Here is a 19,918-nt window from a genome sequence, read left to right on the forward strand (position 1 = left end):
TTGTTCTACTGGATCAGCAATGTATTGAATCAACTGTGTCTGACAGTTGGGCAAAATTCTGCTGCCCACCATGACATGATTCAGTGGGTCAGTTAATACTTCAAGAAGTTGTTCTATAGACAAAGGTATGTTTTCTAAAGCTACAGTACAGGAAACCTGAACACATTGGGTATTGTGTGTTGGAAGATGAGTAAGTTCAGTTTCTGACACTGATCTTGCGTTACAGAACAAGAACAAAGACAAAATTAGTTGCTTCCCCATTTTTGGATGCATATCATATTCCATATGGTATCATATTCCATACATTTTGGCTGATAATTGGGTGGAGGTTGTCAGTATTCTGTATAGAGTGCACAGGTTGGTCTAGCAAATTTTCATCATAGGAAATGTAGTCACTTTCCATCTTAGGCTTAATGTTTATTCAGCTGGAGTCTTTTAAGCAAGCACTGTTCTATTTTTTGCTATTCAGTAGACTACCACAGTGGTTTTCTGCTTGCTGAGTAGAGTTCCTGACTGTAATTCAAGGGAGCTGGAATTGCAAATAATCTTTTGAATAAAAACGTCACAGTGGATTTCCTGCTTATGAAATGATGTGTGTCACTCTCATATTTTCTGAAAAATCCCCTTGCCCAGGATTTTCTCCTAGGAAGCTGAGAAGCCTCAGCTTCTCCTCTGTTTTGCTGCTTTGGAATGTGGTTTTGGAGATTGTTTCTCCAACATGTGAATTGTTTTAACTTAATGGCCAGTCACAGCCAGCTGTGTCGGACTCTGAGGAGTCAGTCACAAGTTTTCTTTATCATTCTTTCTAGCCTTCTGTCTCTATCCATTCTCTATCTTTAGTATAGTTTTATTATAGCAATTTTTAATAATATAATGTCATAATATAATAAATTAGCCTTCTAAGAATATAGAGTCAGATTCAATCATTCTTCCTCTGTCCAGGGACCCCAGAAACTACCACAGATGTGATTTAGCATTCAAGTACTGTATGTCTGCAGTCACCTTGGAAATACAGTGCCATCTCTGCAGGTTGGTTGCACTGGTCCTTGCCTATGCTATTTGACAGCAGTTTGGAAAACGACTAGCAGAAAAAATTCTTACCTAATGCTGAACAAGGGTGATTATCTGAATGAGGAAAAATCTCTCTGAGAAGCTAGTTTCCCATCTCGTGTTGTACAGTTCTGGCCTCTTATTCAGGCAGTATAACTTTTACCCCTGTTTGTAAATGCTAGACATAACATCAGGGTCTCTTCCTCTCTGGAAAGCTTCCCTCTCGAATGCACCTTTGCCAAATACTTGCTGTAAATCAACTGTTGTACTTTCAAAATAACTTAAACAAGACTAGTAAGAAAATAAGTACCTCATGTAGAGAATGACTCTATAATTATATACTTTTGGCACTGTCTACTTATTCTGCTGTGCCATGGAATATTAATTTACTTTTAGAATTAGAAATATCCATAGGTTATGTTTTTTCTGTTCTTCAAGACAGTGTGTGCTTTCTTTTACTGTAATCAAATATTAAATTCTACAGAAAATGAGACATCTGAAGTGTCTGAGGCATCAAATGTAGAAGAGAATAGTGTGTGAGAAGTTCTAAGAAAAGTTAATGAGTCATAGTGGGAATGACTAAATTTAGCCTTTAAAACCTTCCATAAATGGGAATAATAATAAGTTTTTGCAGTAGAGCAGGTCTTAGGGGTTCTGGTAAGTTCTGACTGCGTCATTCGCCCAGGAGTCTCTAATGTGAATGGACAAGGCTTGCAGTGGTATCTGCTCCTGGATTGTGCTTAGGTCCAGTCATGGTGCAGGAGTCAGAAATGTGCTGAGTGGAGGCTGATACCCCTCCAGCCTGAATGAGCTGCCAGAGATGGAGGTGTAGTAGTATGGTTAAGGGCTAGGAAGTGGCAGGAGCTGCAGAGGGCACTTGAATTGTTGGTAGGGTCTTTCTGCCCTTGCTTTTAGTCAGATCCCAGTAGAATTTAAATCCAGTAAGATTGAGAAGGTAATGATACCTTGGTGTCTGATAGCCGTAAAATCACATTTAGCAAAATGTCCGCTGGATGACATGTTCCAAATAATGTTCACGTAGGACACAAATTTATCTGTTTCTGGTGAGAACAATGGATGGGAGCCACACTAAACAAGTTGTGAATTTTTTAATAATCAGTTTAATGGAAATGTTCTTAAAAATGAGTGATTGTCTCACATTTTATCATGTTGTGCTTGCAATAACGTAGTAGCATGGGAAGGTGCAGATGACAACAGTGTTTTTATTGTGTAGGACCCATTCAGTAGCAGCTATTTTTGCATGTGCTGGCACAAGAAACACTGAAGCACTTTTCAGTGTGTCCAACTCTAGTGTGTCTCTATTGAGTCTTCATCTGGAATTTTTTCAAAATCATGAAGATGTTTAGTTAAGCAAAGCCAAAGCTGGGAAGCATTTTCCCTGCTTTTCCTTGAACATTTGAGCCAAGAATATATTTATGGCATAACTTAGTTCTATGCTGTGCAGCCTTTTATTCTCTCTGCAGTATCAAAAGACTTTCCAGTGATGTGCTAAGAGAAATATGTTCCATTTACATTATTTCCTAATCATTCTTTCTCTCTTTTCTCCTTCTCCCCTTCACCACTCACCACTCCCCTCTGAATATATGCATTGGAGTGGGTGCCTAATTTTGAATTGTGTAGTGATTTTCAGTCATTATCTGCAAACACGCTGTGCTGTGTATGTATTAAAGTATGTGCTTTGTATATCCTGTGGAAGCTTCCCAGGTCTTTGTTCATCCTTACTTCCTGGGGGAGTTCATTATCTGGTGTCAAGCTAAGGAAAACATTTTCCTTCAGAGGCAAACTTTCCAGGACAACATTTTCAGTGGTGCAAAGAGAATCATTGAGAAAGGAAGAGACACCTTTCAGATCATCTAAACCAGTTCCCCTGCTCCAGCACTGGTTGCTCCATCACCTTCCCAGGGACTGCTTGAGTCTAACAAGCCTGTGGTTTTCCCAATCCTACTTCTTGCTCTCTAAAGTTTATGATGTGGTTAAAATGAGAACTAGAACTTTGAAGAGTAATATTTACTTTTTTCCAGTCTTCAGAAACCTCTTCTGATTGACATGGTCTTTCAAAGATAATAAAAAACATCTTTTTCATGCTGTAGGCATTGTGCCTGGGTATTTTATAGTGTTGCAGTCAGTCCAGAGATGAAGCCAGTTTAAACTACTGTTGGGCTAAATCATGTTCCCCATCCAAAGAGGAGATACTCCTAAATGCTTGGCTTGGGCCAAGTTTTCCCTCTTTCAGTTAATTTTAGCAAGCTTTATCTGACTCCTTTTCCTGCCTCGAACATCTGCAGAAAATAATGGGGGGGGTGGACCCTTCCCCTCCGCTTTCTTAGCTTTTTACCTTTTTAACCATTTTGTTATCTCTAAATATTGATTACTATATCCATATTGATTACTGTTTCAATTTTATCAGCACGAATCACACCTATTTATCACAGGCAGAAGTGTTATTCACAGAAGCAGCACTGAGTTCCTTAGCAGTGGTAAAAATGTAGCAGCCACTGCCATCTTGGTCCAAGAGCAGCCACATGGCCGGGACCACGCAGCCAAAATCCGGGCGGCCAGGTCAGCGCCACAAGCTGCAGCTATTTCGGCATGGCTCGCAATGATCTTTTCTTCCTTAGCCGCTTTTAATCAGCCATAATGCAAACAGAAGGGCAAATGTGGCAGCAGCAGCTTTTCAATTTTGGCACTCCACATGAGGAGAGGTGCTGAGTGGAGCCGCGGCCTGTGTGGTGCCAGCAGGGACCATGTGACCAGCAGTGAGAGGCGTGGCAAGCAATTCCCCGGACAGGATCAATCTTTCAGTGTTGCAGAACTCTGCAACATCTTTTCAATTAATAGAACTTGAGAACAAATGAACCTATGTACACCAATTGTCTCCTGAGTCAGAGAAAAAGTGAAGACACATGAGAACAATGTGGCAACACTAAGGTCAGTGCAAAAGGAGGGAGGGGGAGGAGGAAGTGCTCTGAGCATCAGAGCTGAGATTCTTACTGTGATAGATTAGTAATGCAATGATTGACTCACAATTAACAGACAAATATCATGTATATAGGTTAAGAAAAGTTTTATGGATTTATAGTTGTTTTACCCTTTGTTTTGTTACCAAGAGACAGCCAGGGTTGGGACATTTGGGAGGGTTGGCTTGTTACTATGGTGACATCTGCCCTTCAGTCAGGATATGAGGAAGAGATCTCCACCATTGAGCAGCAAAGGGGTCGATGGACGGAACTTTGGGAGGGGTTAAAGGGTTAAAAGGCGAAACCTCCATTGTGTGGGCGAGCACATGGTGGGGAAAATCCTTTGCTCCTGGTGCCATAACCTTTTCTCTATTCAGTCTTCTGTTGTATTTTTGAAAAGGTTTAATAAACCTCCCTAAAATTATGAAAATTGAGTAGCCATTTTTCACATTCTGCAAGCCATAGTGAGGATATAATACAACAAAATGTTTCCGTGTAATTCATGAAGTGCATGAGGGGATGCAGCATTCACCCGCAGCCCAGGAGAAAAAGGCAAAGCTGTGATCCGGTGGGAGGCTTGAACAGAGAGAGAGAACCCTTGCTTCTAGAGATAGAAAAAGACCCTTGCTTTAATACTAAAACAACTCATCCTTATAAACAAAACCCCATTGTGAGAAACACGGCTCACTATTTAAAATTTTTATGAAAGCTTATTAAGGGATAAAAGGGTTAAAATCTAGCACTGGATTGCTTGGCTATTTGCCAAAAGCACCCCATTAACTTAAACCATGTTCCTATATACTATTACATTACAGGGGACACATACATATTCATAAGAATTTATACATATTCAAACATTATTTTGAGTTTAGATGTTCTTTTGCTTGGTTTTAACCTTTGATTTGTCTTCATGCCATCTTGTAGATTAAACGAATACATTTTATTTCTTCTTGTGGTTCAACCATGTTGTATTTTCACTCCCTGATAATGAGAGATAATAAATTCTTTTTTTTTTCTTTTCTTTTTTTGGTGCTCTGGTTTCTGTTATCTTGTCTTTCAGATAAGATAATCCCCGAATGTGGGAAATCACCTAATTATTTTACACCATTTTCTGAGTTAGTTACACAAAAAAACATTTCAGCATTTCATAGTGTCTATTATGCTACAGTCTGAAAGAGTATATATTACACTACTATTTATAAAAGCTATATGGTGCATACATAAAGTGACATTATACTATATCAAAAGAAGTAATTACAAATTGTACTATATCAGAATTTTTATAATCGATAATCATTTGCAAAACAAAAGTTAATACATAAATGCAAAAGCTAATAACTGTATTTGTTATTTATAACACCATGAACTAAATGGCCCATGAAAAAAAAGCAGTTGTGGGAAGTCTGCTTTGCCCATGGGAGGGACTTCACGTTGCAGCACATTTGGGCGGGACTGCTACTCATGAAAATTAGAACCACATTGGAAAAGTTCACAAAAAACTGTCTCACATGGGAAGGACCCCATGGCATAGCAAAAGAGGCTCTTCTCCCTAAGTGAACTAAAGAAAAATTTTTCAAAATTACAAACTGACTAAAAACCCCATGTTTTTGTCTCCCTGTGCTGTCGGTGGGAAAGAAAGAAGGGCGGGGGAAGGAAATGAAAACTAAAAGTTTTAGTTCTCATCCTCTTTTAATTCTCTTTATAAATTTTTCTGTGTACATTTTAAAGTTTTGAGCCTGTTTTGCCCCTAAAATGTTCTCCTTATCTCACCCCATGAACTTTTTAATTGTTCTTTCCCCCTCCTCTCCTCAACTATAGCACTGATGTTTGGCCAGCATCAACTCCCGACAGGGATGAATCCCAGAAAATGAAATCCAAAACTGGTCACTAACTTCTGGTGTGATTCATTCTTATAATTTGATTCTGGTGTTCTGCAAAATTCTGTATATTTTTGGGGCGGAGTGGGGGGGAAAGGAAAGAAAACCTAAAACAAAAAAAAAATTCTATTTCCTATTTTATCTATTGTGATGATGGCATTATTATCTCAAGAGTATTCACAGTAACTTGCCAGGGCATGATCATATGAGAAATAACCTAAAAGCAGTTTGAAATATTGAACACTTAGGTCTAACACTTCTGAATATTCCCAGCAGATGCAGCATGAAAAGTAAAAAGGCAAAGTCCCAGAAGATACTTGAGAAAATAGTGTGGCAAAAAGGGACTCTGTGATTATAAGGGGGAGGGTTCTACCTAAGCTGGTGTGGAATTAAGTTTCTGGCACTGAAATAAGTTAAAGATGTTTTAAACCAAAAACTAGCAAGGAACTTTGTTAATCTTTATCCAGAAGACTCAAAGGGTGAAGTTGCAAAATCTCGGTAAAGCAAAAAGACAAATTTTGATAAATTTCACACAGGGAATATTAAAAAACAAACAAACAAAAACTAAAATCTGTAATTTGGTAACATAAGATACAGAGTAAAATGTAATGTGTTCATAGAAGTGCTGTTTGGAAGGGATTTCGGAATGTCATCTAGTTCAGGCTTGAGGCTTTGCTGAGAAGGAGGTATCACTTATACACCATGGTACCAACATTAAAATTATGTAGAAATATCAGAGTAAACCTTGTGAGCAAAAGGTACTGTTTCTCTATTACAAAAGGTGATAGAGAATCAGTAACGATCTCAATATTATACCTGAGTATGAAGCATAATAATAGTAGGGATATACTTTGAGACACTTGACCAATATGGTAGCACAGAGTGCAAGGAATGAGGGACAGAAAATGCAGTAACACTCTCAGCCTTGAGCCATGCCTTTGTAAATCACAGTGAAGCATCATAAGAAAACACCATTTGCAGTACTACAAAACACTATCCCTCAAAGCACCTCATCAAGGAGCACAAAACGGGGAGGAGTCCTGCACTTTCGCCCTGGGATCTGCACAGAACCTGAATGCTACAACTGAAGGGTATTTAGTAAGTCTTTTATGTGATCAAATTCAATGTCCTTGTAGGATGTAGAATTGTCCTATAATTGTATTCCATAACTATCTGTGTCAAAAATGATTACTGCCTCTTTGAGGCCCAGCAGTGCAGGTGGAACCAGAATTGCAGGGCAGTCAGGAGATGCTGGTCTCTTCAAAAGGTCAGGGCACTAGAGCTGACTCCCTCTTGTGCCCACCAGCATTTTTCTGGATGAATCAATAGTTCTACTTTTAAAAAAGAACACATAGATACATCTGTTTTATATCTTACATTGGGGAAAAGTGAACAAGGATAATGGAGAAGGAAGTTAATCTAAGTTTCTCAGACTTCATGAACCTGTCAGTAACTAATTCAGATTATATATTGTTTTTACACTTGAAAAAATTCTAAAAGCTCATGCTAAAATCCTTCAACAAGACTTTAAAAAATCCAGGACCTGGAGGCAGGACATGATGCATTGTAAGTAAGTTAGGTGGTGATACCAAACTGGGAAGTGCTGCTGACTCTCCCATGGGACAAGAGGCTTTGCCTTGCAGAGGGATTGATTGGAGTATTGAGCATTTAGCAGTGATATGAAGCTGAGCAAGACCAACCAAATGCTGGATTCTGCACCTGGATGGAGTAATTCCAGACACAAGTCTGAACTGGGAGAGGAGTGGCTGGAGAGCAGCCTGCGGAAAGGGCTTTGGGAGTGCTGGTTGGCAGGAAGCTCAATGGGACCAGCAGTGTGCGTGCCCTGGCAGCCAAGGGGGCAAACCTCATCCTGGGGTGCGTCAAAGACAGCATCACCAGCCAGCCAAGAGAGGTGATTATCCCGCTGAATTCAGCACTGGTGTAGCCTCACCTTGAGTACTGTGTGCAGTTCTGGGCCCCACTATTTAAAAAGGATGTGAAGGTCCTTGAACATGTCCTGAGAAGGGCACCAAAGCAGGGGAAGGGGCTGGCAGGAATGTGCTCTGGGGAGTACTGCGGGCACTGGACTTATCTTGGAGAGGAGGAGGCTGAGGGGTGACCTTAATATTCCCTACAGCTTCCTGAGGAGAAGTAGAGAGGGAGGTACTGAGCTCTTCTCCCTGGTACACAGCACCAGAACATGCAGGAATAACTCAAACTGTCTCTCATGTGAAGTTTGGACTTGACATAAGGAAACATTTCTTTCCCCAAAGGGCAGCCAAAACATGGAATAGGCTTCCTGGAGAGGTGGTCAAGGTCTCCCCCAGCCATGCCTGTCAGTGTTGAAGAGGCATTTGGACATTGCCTTTAAAGCCATGCTTTAATTTTGGTCAGCCCTGAAATGGTCAGGCAGTCAGATTAGATGGTCATTATATCTAACTATTCTATTCTATTCTATTCTATTCTATTCTATTCTATTCTATTCCCTGTGCTTAGCATGAGTTGAATAATGATGAGATGTTATAGATTACAGAGGTTTTCAGCTCCAAAATCACTTGAATAATATAATACAGGCTAGCATGTTGACTAGAAGTCCAGAAATCTTCTTTTAGATTAGCTGCATTCTACAGGTTCCTTGAAGGTCTACATATAAGGTCCAATAGATCACACCATTAAAACTTACACTGAGCATGTGAATGTCTTTCATCTCTTTTGCCTCTCATATGATACAGAGGTTTGTTCCAGGAACGGTTGACCAGTGCAGCTGAAATTGCTGTGGGCACGAGACAGCTACAGTATTTAGTTCCTCAAACTATAGCCTTTTTTTTTTTTTTTTTTTTGCTAGTGTTTATCTCCACTACTACTTCACACAAACAATGTGCAGCTAACTTGAAGACAAATTTCACAACCAAAAGAGAAATTAAGCTGGGATTATAATGGCTCAATTCAAAGTTGCATTCATGACTCTTCTCTTCTGATACACATTCATCAGGTACAGTCACTTTTCCCATGGTCCCTGTAATGAAAGAGTGTTTGGGATTAATGAATCAGAGGAAACATTTTTCCGTTGAAATTTGTTCTAAGGTCTATTTTGATGTTGATTTGAAGTCAGTTAAAATGCTTTGAAAAAAAAGCAGGAAGGTGATCTGAAATAACTACTCAATGGAACCTCAGTGATTTCTACATGGGGGTGAGTGTCCTGTGTTCAGGCATGAAGTCCACAGGGGCTCTGTGGTAGTGACTGGTGTCAGGCTGGTGTGCCAGCAGAAAACCAGAATTTGTGTGCGTCTCTGACATGCTCTGCATGAGCTCACGGCAGCAGTCTCCCCTCCCCATGATGTCAGATTCTGCCCCATTTACTACAATGACAGCTTGCTTAAGGGGCACATGCCAGTCTTGCCTGTGCACAAGGTCCCCTACCTTAAGCTGTTTGATCTGCTTCATTTGGTTCCAACTGTGCCAGGATGCTAAACTCTCACCAATGAAGGAGCCAGTAAAAGCAATTTAGCATTCCTCCTCTAAGCTTGAAGGAGAAGTGAAGCACAATCCTTGTTTTCTTTACTCAGTGTAGAAAATTTGGATCCTTATTTCTCTCATGCCAAGATTTGTCATTGGGTTTGTTTCTTTTCTACCCTCCCACTGCATCTCATTGTAGCAGGCATCTGGATGGCTACTACTTGGTTTTAGGTATGGAGGGTGGAGGTGATGCACTAGAAGGGAGCATTGCAGTCCTTCTGAGACAGCCATCATTGCTCCACTGTTTTTAATCTTTCACTGGCATGAGAAATGTCATTGAATTGGGAGCCAATAGAATTAATGATTTTTCAGCCAAAATCTCTCATTGAGAACGTCACTGCAACACTTTCAGCTCCTCAGACTACTGGGTGGTACAACAGAAGCCCGTACCTAATATAGCTGCAATCCTGAGAAGTCAACTGTTCAATTCCTGCTTCACTTCAAATGGCCAATAAAACTCACTAAATAATAGATGGTTAGGTTTCAGAAGGATAGTGAAAGGAAAATTAGCTGATGCTAATTCTGAGAACCCTGGACACCAAAACGGCTTTGGTGCCTTAGAGACCTAGAAATGAAGCAACACACTTTTGAGATAATATTAATATAGGAGGTAATATAAAGGCTGGTTTTTATTGGAGGCCTCCAGGGGCAAATACAGAAAATGCCCACCTCCACATGGGGTAAAATATAGTTTTAAAAACTTAGCAAATTTGCATGATTGACAAAAATCCCCAATTAGAGACATAAGTGGTGAGGTAATTCCCACACAGTTCAACCCTTTTCAAAATCCTCCCCCCTTAGACAGGAACTAAACTTAGTTTATGAAATGTGTCTCAAAGAGCTGGTTTCAACCTTGGCTCCCAAGAAAAACTAAGATAGGATAGGGGCCTTGCAACCCCCAGCTTGGAGCCTCTAAAATGTATTTTGTCTTTCTGCCTGTCAAGGTAGGGAAAAGAACTGGGTTAGCTATGCATACAATAATAGGCTACAAAGCTACAAATATATGTGTAAAGAATATAGAGAATATATAAAAGCAAAAAAGGCAAAAATCAATTTGGCATCAGCTTGATAAACACATAAGGCCAAGATGACCTCATAAACGATGGCTTGCTGTTTGGATTAAAATAAATGCAGGAAAAGTGTAGAGGATCCAGCCAGTACATAGGCCTTAGGTCCTCTTCATGTGCTTTTTTCGAAGAAGTGAATATAACTCTTTGCAACCTTGTTTATGTGTTCAGTTTCTTTCCATCATGTGACTGAACTGTAAATCTAAAATCAGGAATCAACTAAAAATAATAATAATTTTTTTTTAATTTTGTAAAAATACATAACACAGAACATTACTGGAGTGAAAGCAAATCTCTCTCTTGCACTCTGACCTTGCAACAACCCTGCCAGAGTGAGGTGACAGAAATCCATATTTTGGAGTGATTTCTTAATACTGAAATACCGAGAACAGCTAGGCTGGCATCAGAAAGCAGCATAGTGTGAGTAGAGCAAAGCAAGTAGAACTGATGATTCAGTATCTGCCTTGCAGATGCTGTCTTACCTGTCTTTGCTTTAGAATCAGTCTAGCTTGGTCGTTTGGGCTGTGCCCTAGCAGTCAACTGGAGCCAAAAAAAAAAGTCAACTCTGGAAGCACATTTTCTGCTTTAGTTACATACAAAAGGAATCCAGTTTGTATGTTGTGACTGCTCAAGGCATGAACTGAAGCACTGTGAATGGGCATGATTGAAGAATAGCCTAAGCTACAAGGCTAACACAGATGAGTGACAATCTGTGGTTGAATTCTCCACCTATGAGGACAAGATAACAAAACTCAGCCAGAACTGTGTGGAAACTTGGTTTGGTAGATTTGTAATATTTTTTAGGAAAAAATTATAATGGTAGATTCATACCTTATATGGTAACATAGTGAATTTTGTTTTTTATAGATGCAATCCCTCAGATGTATTCAGTTTTACACCTGCAATTTGTTGTTTTTCTGGATTCCATTTGGATGGACTGTGTAAAGCAAGAATTATGAAAGTAGAACCTCAATAAGGCAACAGTTAAATTCACTGCTGTAATTTTTATATTCAAGCTTTCATCCTTATTTTCAATACAATATTTAAGCCTAATGTAACTGTGAAAAGCAGCAGAAAAAACTGTATTATCTTACTCAAAATATATTTGATTGCTTTTCTCAGTTATGTATTTAAAGAAGCAAAAGGGTGGTGCATAACCAGCTATAGCACCTCCTCTTAATGTTGTGTTAATCTGTTTCTAAGATTGCCTCTTTGTGTCTGCAATACACTTACACCTCAAGCTGCCAGTGAGTATTCTGCCAGAGTGCAGAATTAGCCCTGATTTGAAAATTCATTCAGTTTCACTTGAATATCTTAGAGAGAACCTTTGAGAAAATAAAAATAAAAACGTGTAAAAATATTGTCATGATGCATCTTTCACATGATATGTTTTTATTCACACAAAAATTCATTTTCATTTTATTTCCTTTTAGCGTCTCAATTAAAGCAGAAATGGGCAGGGAAAAAGCATTGTACAGGCATTGTCATGGTTTCCAGAGTTTTAGTTTTATCTTATATTTCTCAATACTCAGTGTAATTCAGGTTGAAACCAAATGTTCAGACCTGGAGATCCTCCCTCAAATGATACTTCTGACTTCTGCAGTTTCGGCTACTAGCATTAATGAATGCATAACATGCTCTTTTCAGAGCAAAGGGTGTGTTCCAAAGTGAACTTATTTTATCTAGTTTATCCCGTCATTCAAATCCCCTCCCTTGTTACCTGCTGACCTTTTACCTTCTGACTGATGCACTAAATATATTGGCATCAGTAGTTCTTATCAGCACATGCCTTGTGTTCTCATCTGCACAAAACTCAAAAAAATCACTGGATTATTGATAAGGTAGTTTCAAGAGTCTCACTGCCAGTAAACCTCAGTCAGTAAACCTCAGATCAAATTCACACAATTTTAGATAACTAATAAAATCTTTCTGATCATTCAACTTTTCAATTTCTCCATAGGCAGATGAATTACCAAAGACTGGTAAGAAGATTTTCCTAATGGAGTTAATTATGCACTTTAGAAGGCTCTCTGTAGGGATAGGAAAAATAACCCTGGTGATCAGCTTGCTGCCTTTTGTTGTCTTGTCTGTTCTGACATCATACCAGTTCTCAGTCAGCTGTCTTTCCTTTTTCTATGGTAAGTCATGCACAGCATCTCTCAGGACCAATCACGGCTGTTCCTAGTATGTTTCTCTAATTTCTGGTATTCCAGTACAGTCATAATCTGATTTATATATATTTATGACCTGATTTATTAAGATATTACAGTAATATATTGGAACTGCTTCTATGACTACCTTACAAGGGATGCACAAAGTATCTGGAATTTATAAATGCAGTGATGTAACACATGTGATGGATCACCAATGTAAAAATCATAGCAGCAAAACTATGTTGGAGATCCTGGAACAATTAAAAATATTTTAAAAATTCAAAACTTCTGAGCTGCTGGTCTTCTACAAAAATTGTATGGTTTCATGTTGACATCAGCTTTACTTCTGCTTCCATTACAGTTCACCTGCTAGATCTCTTTAAATATTCATTGTGGCCATCTGCCTGAACTGTGCTGACTGAACTAGATACCATAGCTTCATCTGATATGTACCCCAACCTCTCCTCATTCTTCCCTTTCACCCTCTCCTCTCGGGCACTAAGCAGTATCTACCTGCCTTTTACTTTGAATTGGTGACTTTTCTTGGTGATGACTTTCACTCACCATTTAAAAATGTTGGCTTTAAAGTTCACAGCACATATAGCATGGGCAATTTTTGTCATTTGCTTTAGGAGTGTCCACCCATCCATAAATAGAGTCTAATTTCTATTCAGAGGGCTGCAGGGAGGGGAGATGAGACCCACCCTTAACAATTTGTGTAAAGGCTTACAAAAGGAATTTTATTTTCTCAACAATCTTAAACCCTGACCTTATGCTTTAATTGTGTTCCCTCTAGGATACCATTAGAGGGATTAGGTTTGTACTTCTTCCATTTCAAAAGGAGCATTCAAGGAGTTTCACTTTTACTTAGTGACACTGTTTCACTAAGATGTGTCTTTAAACTCACATTAAAGACAAATTAAAAGTACCATCTGCAGAGAAACTTCAAAGCAAAACTGTTCATCATATTTGCAAAGGCAACTGCAGTAACATTGGGTAGTACCAAAGTCTATGTTAAAATAAAGTGAGTTGTGTTGCACAGAGCTAAAACACATGGATGTGGCAGCAGCTCTCTGGCCACAGAGAGCAACAGATGACTTTCCGAGGCATTTTCCTGGGGAAGGCTGTGAGAAGATCAGATAAAAGAATAAGAAACTATTCTTATCTCCACTTGCTGCACCTGTTGTTGTGCACATGTGGAATCTCTTATGGAGATTTGTTTACCAAAGGGTGAGGTCTTAATTGGACACGGTGATGGTGTTTTGAGTGATTGACCAATTGGATCTGGCTGTATCAGACTGGATGTTAAGGATGATGAGTTTACTAATAAGTATAGTATGATACAGTATAATAAAGCAATTGTTCTGATTTGAAAGCAAAATCAGTGAGAGACTCCAAGTCAGAAATACAATTCATTAGGAAAAGGGAAAAGAAAACTAAAATACATGCAATAATACAAAAGAAAAACCACTGACAGAGTCAGAATACAACTTGACACTCTGTTGGTCAGAGTGTTGGTAGCAGTCCAGTTCAATTGGTGGCTGTAGTCTTCTTGGAGTGGCAGATGTGGTTCTGTTGAAGTAGTGATCCTGTAGAAAGGGTGTAGTCTTCCTCTGAAAATTCAGTGGAAAAGACAGCCATTCCTCTGGGAATCCAGTGGAAAGACTTACTGCTCTGTCCCAAAACCCAGATTATATCCAAGTGGGGATGCTTAGCTCCTCCCCCCTGGGCAGAGCATCTCACAAAGGGCTGATATCATTCTGACTCATGTGGTGGGTCCTTGATTGCCCATTAAACAGAAATGGCTCCCGGAGGGATTTATCTCTGAGTCATGCAGCAATGCATTGGTGGGCCCATTAACAGGAGATAAGGAAAAACTATGCCCTTCCTGGTTTCAACAGCACTTGAAGATAGGAATAGCATACATCTTTATATTGTAACCTGGGACAGCAATGGATCAGCCTTCTGCAATCGTGGAGTCAATGGTAATTATTACCCAGCTGGGGGCCTGCGACGACACATGGATAGATGCATCCTCTGCCTCAGAGAATGAGATCCTAAACCAAAGCATATTCAAGATAAACAGAAGTTTTAATTTACTCTGATCACAACTGGGACAGGCCTTGAAGCCCCAGAACTTCAAAGTTTTGTAGTTCCCTATGACTGAAATTAAAAAAAAACATGAAAAGTGTAAGCAATTCCACCTGGTCCTCTACCAAAGGTTGCCTCTTGATCATTTCAGATTACAAAAGAGACCAACATTAATAGAACATTGATTTAGTTTTGGGAATCAGGCAGTAGGTTTGACACTCTTAATGCTCATTTGTGTGATCCTGTAATTTTCACTCCCTGGGAAAGTTTTTGGGAAAGTTATTTTCCTCTCATTTTAATTTTTTCTGAAAAAATATTCATACTGTGCCAAAGCTGTGTATCTCATTTAGAAAAATTATAATCAATACAGAAAGCAGATCTTGTTCAATTGCATTGTGAAATGCTTCAATAATAGCATAGACAACTTCTTCCTCTCTCTGGTTGAGTGCTGTTAACCTTCTCCAAACTCTTTACGTAGGGAAGATTTTCCAAAGTAATAATATTGCAAAAGATTATGTCAGCAGAGAGGTTTTGTTGGTTTGTGCTAAATTATAAATGATACCATCCTACTGCCCTTCTGACATCCACAGGCTAAATTTAGAGCCGTGGAATTGGTAGCATTTTTGGATCAAGGTTTGAGATATCTCAAAGCCTGTGGAAATGTGTCATGCAAATTCTACATGTTGAGCAATATATTGATGAGTCATATAATATAAAGCATGACTTAAAATATCTTTTCAAACACCATTACACCAATCTGGTTCAGTCTATGTCTGCTCATCTTTATCATGTTCCATTTCTCCCTGAAAAATCCTGCATCTCCATATGTTGCCCTCACCTTTCATTAAGCCCAGATGCAAATAAAACCTCAGCAGCTCAGTCCTGCAAATCCTACACTGCATTGAAAAGTTGGGTCTAGAGAGACTGAGACAGTTTCTGAAGTTTCCTGAGCCCTGATATGTGGAAAAGGGAGAAAAGACCCAATAGCTATGCAGCCCAGACTCCCTCACTTTGTTCAGGCAGCTTTTACCATAAGCAGATGGAAACTAATAGCAGGGTTTAAACAGAATATCCCACACACAGAGGAGAAAATGCAAAACAGTTCACTATTGTCTAATTGACTGGGGAGTTGCTGAGCCACCACCCCAGTAAAGCACTGGATGAATCTTAGCAGGCCAAGGACAGGCCTCCATTCCGCCTTGTGAGGGGTTGAACCTTCACTTTGCTTTTCTGAGTCCTTGTTTTTTCCTTCTATTTAATATCTTTCCAGGTCACAGTTTTTCCAGTGAAATTTCCTTATTGGCTGCTTACCCTAGGTTCAACAAAGTTGTCTTTGCCTGATGTTTTCTTTTGCGTATCTCTAGCCAATGTGCTTTCTCACAATGTCTCTTCACATCTCAAGAGCCTGAGCCCAGATTGTGCAGATGGACTTCATCATATTCTGCCTTCAGGTCATGCAAGGGCCCAGCCTGGGAATGAGAATTGAAAGCAGGCTCCTCAGAGAAACTCTGACTTTGGATGCACTTCTGCCAGTTGCTAAGAAATTCTGAGGACTGGGATGTTTTTCTCATGTGAACATGGGTGTTGGTAGGTGTTTTTGTGAAACCAGGACTCAGCACCTGATGCTTGAAATCATGATTTTTCTTTCATGGAGGAGGTGAGATTGCTACCACCCACTTGTCTAGTAATAGTCTAGCATTTGGAGCATCTACCTTGCAAAGGGCAGTATGAGGTCTGGGACTTGCTTAAAGCCTTGTCTGTCAAATCCCATGAGAGTGCTGTAAGTAGCAGTCTGAAGGGCAGTTACTCTGCAGTCTGTGGCAACAGCCATTCCTGGATTTTCAGCAGGTACCTGTGCACATAGGGCTGCCCTGACAGAGCTCATAAACAGCTTTGAAGCAACCCGTGGCCCAGTATGGCTCTCTACAGGGCTATGGTGAAGACTATGAGGGAGTCTCCTGACATTAGAGAGGTATTACTTCCCCACTGTCCCAGGGAAATCCTACAAATAGACCAAAAATATGCAATCAGGCTGGAATTTCTTGAGTTTTACAGTTTAAGTTTTACATACGTAGGAATCTGAGTTGTTGGCCTTCCAAGTCTCTTTGACAAGGGGTGGAGGGATCATTTTGGGGGAAACTCAATATGAATGGTTAACAGCTTTAGTCCTTATGAAGAAAATTGGTATCCCTAACCTTCCCATGAATTATTAAAATATTTCCTCCAAGTTTTTAATCCTATTTCTGCCCCAGGGTTTAAACTGAAGGGACAGAAGTGCCTGGTAATGCTATGGATTTCTTCAACATGGGTGTCATGGCAGGTTCAGGCACTTGACTTCTATCTGCAAAATGGAGCTTGAGACAGTTCAGTTCAGTTCTCTCTGCTGCCAGCAAGGTGGAGTAACACAAAGTCAACTTTACACCAAATCTGAGGTGATGTAATGAGACAATAGATTCCCCAAGAAGACTTCTCTTCTTCCTTTCCAAAAATACCCTTAACTTTTAAGCTTGCTTTTGAATTTTATTTTAGCATACTGGCTAACAGGAGGAAGGGTTTTTTTGGCAGACATGTAGAGAAAAGTCAGAAGAAACTTGTTTCTCCCTTGATATACAGACAGGTGAAGGCTTCAAGATTTTTTCATGGGTAGAATACAAACTGTACTGCAACAGTTGTGTGTATCACTGCTTTGACCCATGCCTCTGCACCATTTCTCAACAGTCCTTTTGTTCTCCTTGTTAAGGTGCATGTCAACTGGTGCATGTCAGCTCTGATGTAGTGATACTACTGACACCTGCACTCAGTCTACTAACACTCTTAAATTTATTTATTGCTCATCTACTATTTCACTAACCTTGATCAAAAATTTTTCCCTTGACATTGAAGGGGACATGATTAGATTTTTGCTTCAAAAGAGAAGTAGGATGGTACTTGAAAATACTGGGTTTGAACAAAGCTACACTGAGGGGAAAAGAAACCTGGGCACAGTGAAAAATATTCCAGCAGGTTCTGCTCATGTATTTTCCGCAAATCCTTACCCCATCTACAGAAAACCCTTATTCTAGAACAGCACCAAGAAGAGCTGCATGAACCTTCAGTCTGCTTTCTAACCTCGATCCTCATTTTCCTTGGTATGACAGATTTTATTTTAGTTTCCCTATTTTACGGGTGTTCAGGGACTACAGAGTAGTATATTAAGTCAATGACCTCTCTCTACACAGCAATGCATTCATTATTGATTATACAAGATGCATTCATCTAAAGGCATTTGCAGTTAAAAAAAATTAATCGATATGTCAAAGTTATTAATTCATTGATAGCTAAGATTTACCAAAGGCTTTCCTTCTGAAAGCACATTTTTGAAACCTACAGTCAGGAGATATTATTGAGTAGTTATCTCTCCCATCTTCTGCATGTCATTTCTGAGATACAACAGAGAGAAGAGTAGCAATGTGTGAACATTTCTCAACACTGTTTTGAAAAGGGGAAAAGGAAGAGAGAAGGTGCTGAAATTCGATTTTCATTTTTACCAAGGCTGCGTCTGATAAAAGCTGCAAGAAGCTGTAAAAAGATGCCTCTAAAATAAGACTAGCATAAGATAATTAGACAAAGACATCTTTTCCCCACAGTATGAGAAAAATCAGTCTTGCATGCCAAGGACTAGGAAGAGTTTGGTTCCTATAGTGACTGTTATAGCAACTGTTAGCATCCAAAGTGTCTTTTCATCTAATGATAGAAATAGTTCAAATTTCTTTCTAGAGACAGTCGCTAGATGAGTGGAGTGTTTATTGTCATGCATACATTTACAATAAGGTGAAACAGATCAGAAATGGAGACTGGGGGAGGACCAAAAAAGTTCTGCTGTAATCTTGATGCAAAGACTATTTTGCCTCCAATCCCTGCTGTTTGTTTATAGCTCTTTTAAATGCTACAGAAACCTTTCTGGGGAAAAAGAACACAACAAAACAATTAAAAAAAAAAACAAAAACAAAAACAAACAAACAAAACCCACACACACTAAAACCCCCACCAGAACAAGACAGACATGGAACACAACTTTTCATATATGCTGAGGAATACACTAGCCACAGCTAAATAAGAATCTCTGAAGCAAGTCAGGCCACTTAGAGGTAAGACTATTTTAAATTATTCCAGGGACTACTTCTCATAGCATCTGTGTAGAACACCACTGGAATGAATAATAATAATATAGCCGGAGCCATTGCAAATGAAAGGTTTTCTTTACGTAAAGAGAAATGTATGTTGCAACTTTTCAGTGTGCTGCTCTTCCTAATTTTGACAAGGGAAGTGCTGGCATTCCCAAAGTCCTGGTGGAGGACAGGTATCAAATTCAGTTTGGGATTCCTTAAAAAAAATTATGGATTGTTGTAAGAGAAGTCAGGACAAATCTAGCTCAATCAGGAGCAAATAATGTACTGAGAAAGAAGAGTGGGGATAGTTGAATAAGGATCCTTGATAATAAACAGGTCATCTTTGGAGAATGCATAGGTTTAAAATCTGACTTTTAACTACATGATTTAAAGCACTAGAACCTCCAACTTGACGGAGTCTCCAGACAGGCACTCCAGGGGTGCCTTTCTGAAGTTTGGATTAACTCTTTGCTATGTTATATGGTATTCATGATGAAAGTGCCTCTCCTGTAGCCAGAAGTCACATTATTCCCTGCAGATCATGGCTTTTGGGGACACGCCTGATGCATCTAGGACTAGTAGCAAGAATTGGGCAGTGCTGCTTTTGCAAGCCGTCTTCTGTATCCATGCAAGCAGGTCCCTGGTTGCTCTAAATAGTTATTGCTTCCTTGAAAGCAGTGAGTGTTAAGGCAAGAAGAACTGCTGCAGGAGGGGAGGCCTCCAACCTCCATAGTCTAGCTTCAAGTGACTAGGAAGAAAAATTTCCTGATAATTAGAAAATTACATATCAGATACCAAACCAGCACAATCAACTCACAGCGGTTTATACACATTTCTCACATTTCTTGAAGAAAAAAACATTGTATGACTTTCATGATGACATAAATGTATTCATTATTTTGCATGTATATATTATCTTTTCACAGCCTTTCTAAATGAGAGGCACACAGAGTAGATACAGCTAATCACTTTTCTCCAAATTTAAAAAATTATAGGATGAGGACTGCATATCTTTTTGCTACATCCCTCCTTCTAGCC

Source organism: Pyrgilauda ruficollis, unplaced genomic scaffold (assembly GCF_017590135.1).
Source record: "Pyrgilauda ruficollis isolate IOZ18807 unplaced genomic scaffold, ASM1759013v1 scaffold176, whole genome shotgun sequence".
NCBI lineage: Eukaryota > Metazoa > Chordata > Aves > Passeriformes > Passeridae > Pyrgilauda > Pyrgilauda ruficollis.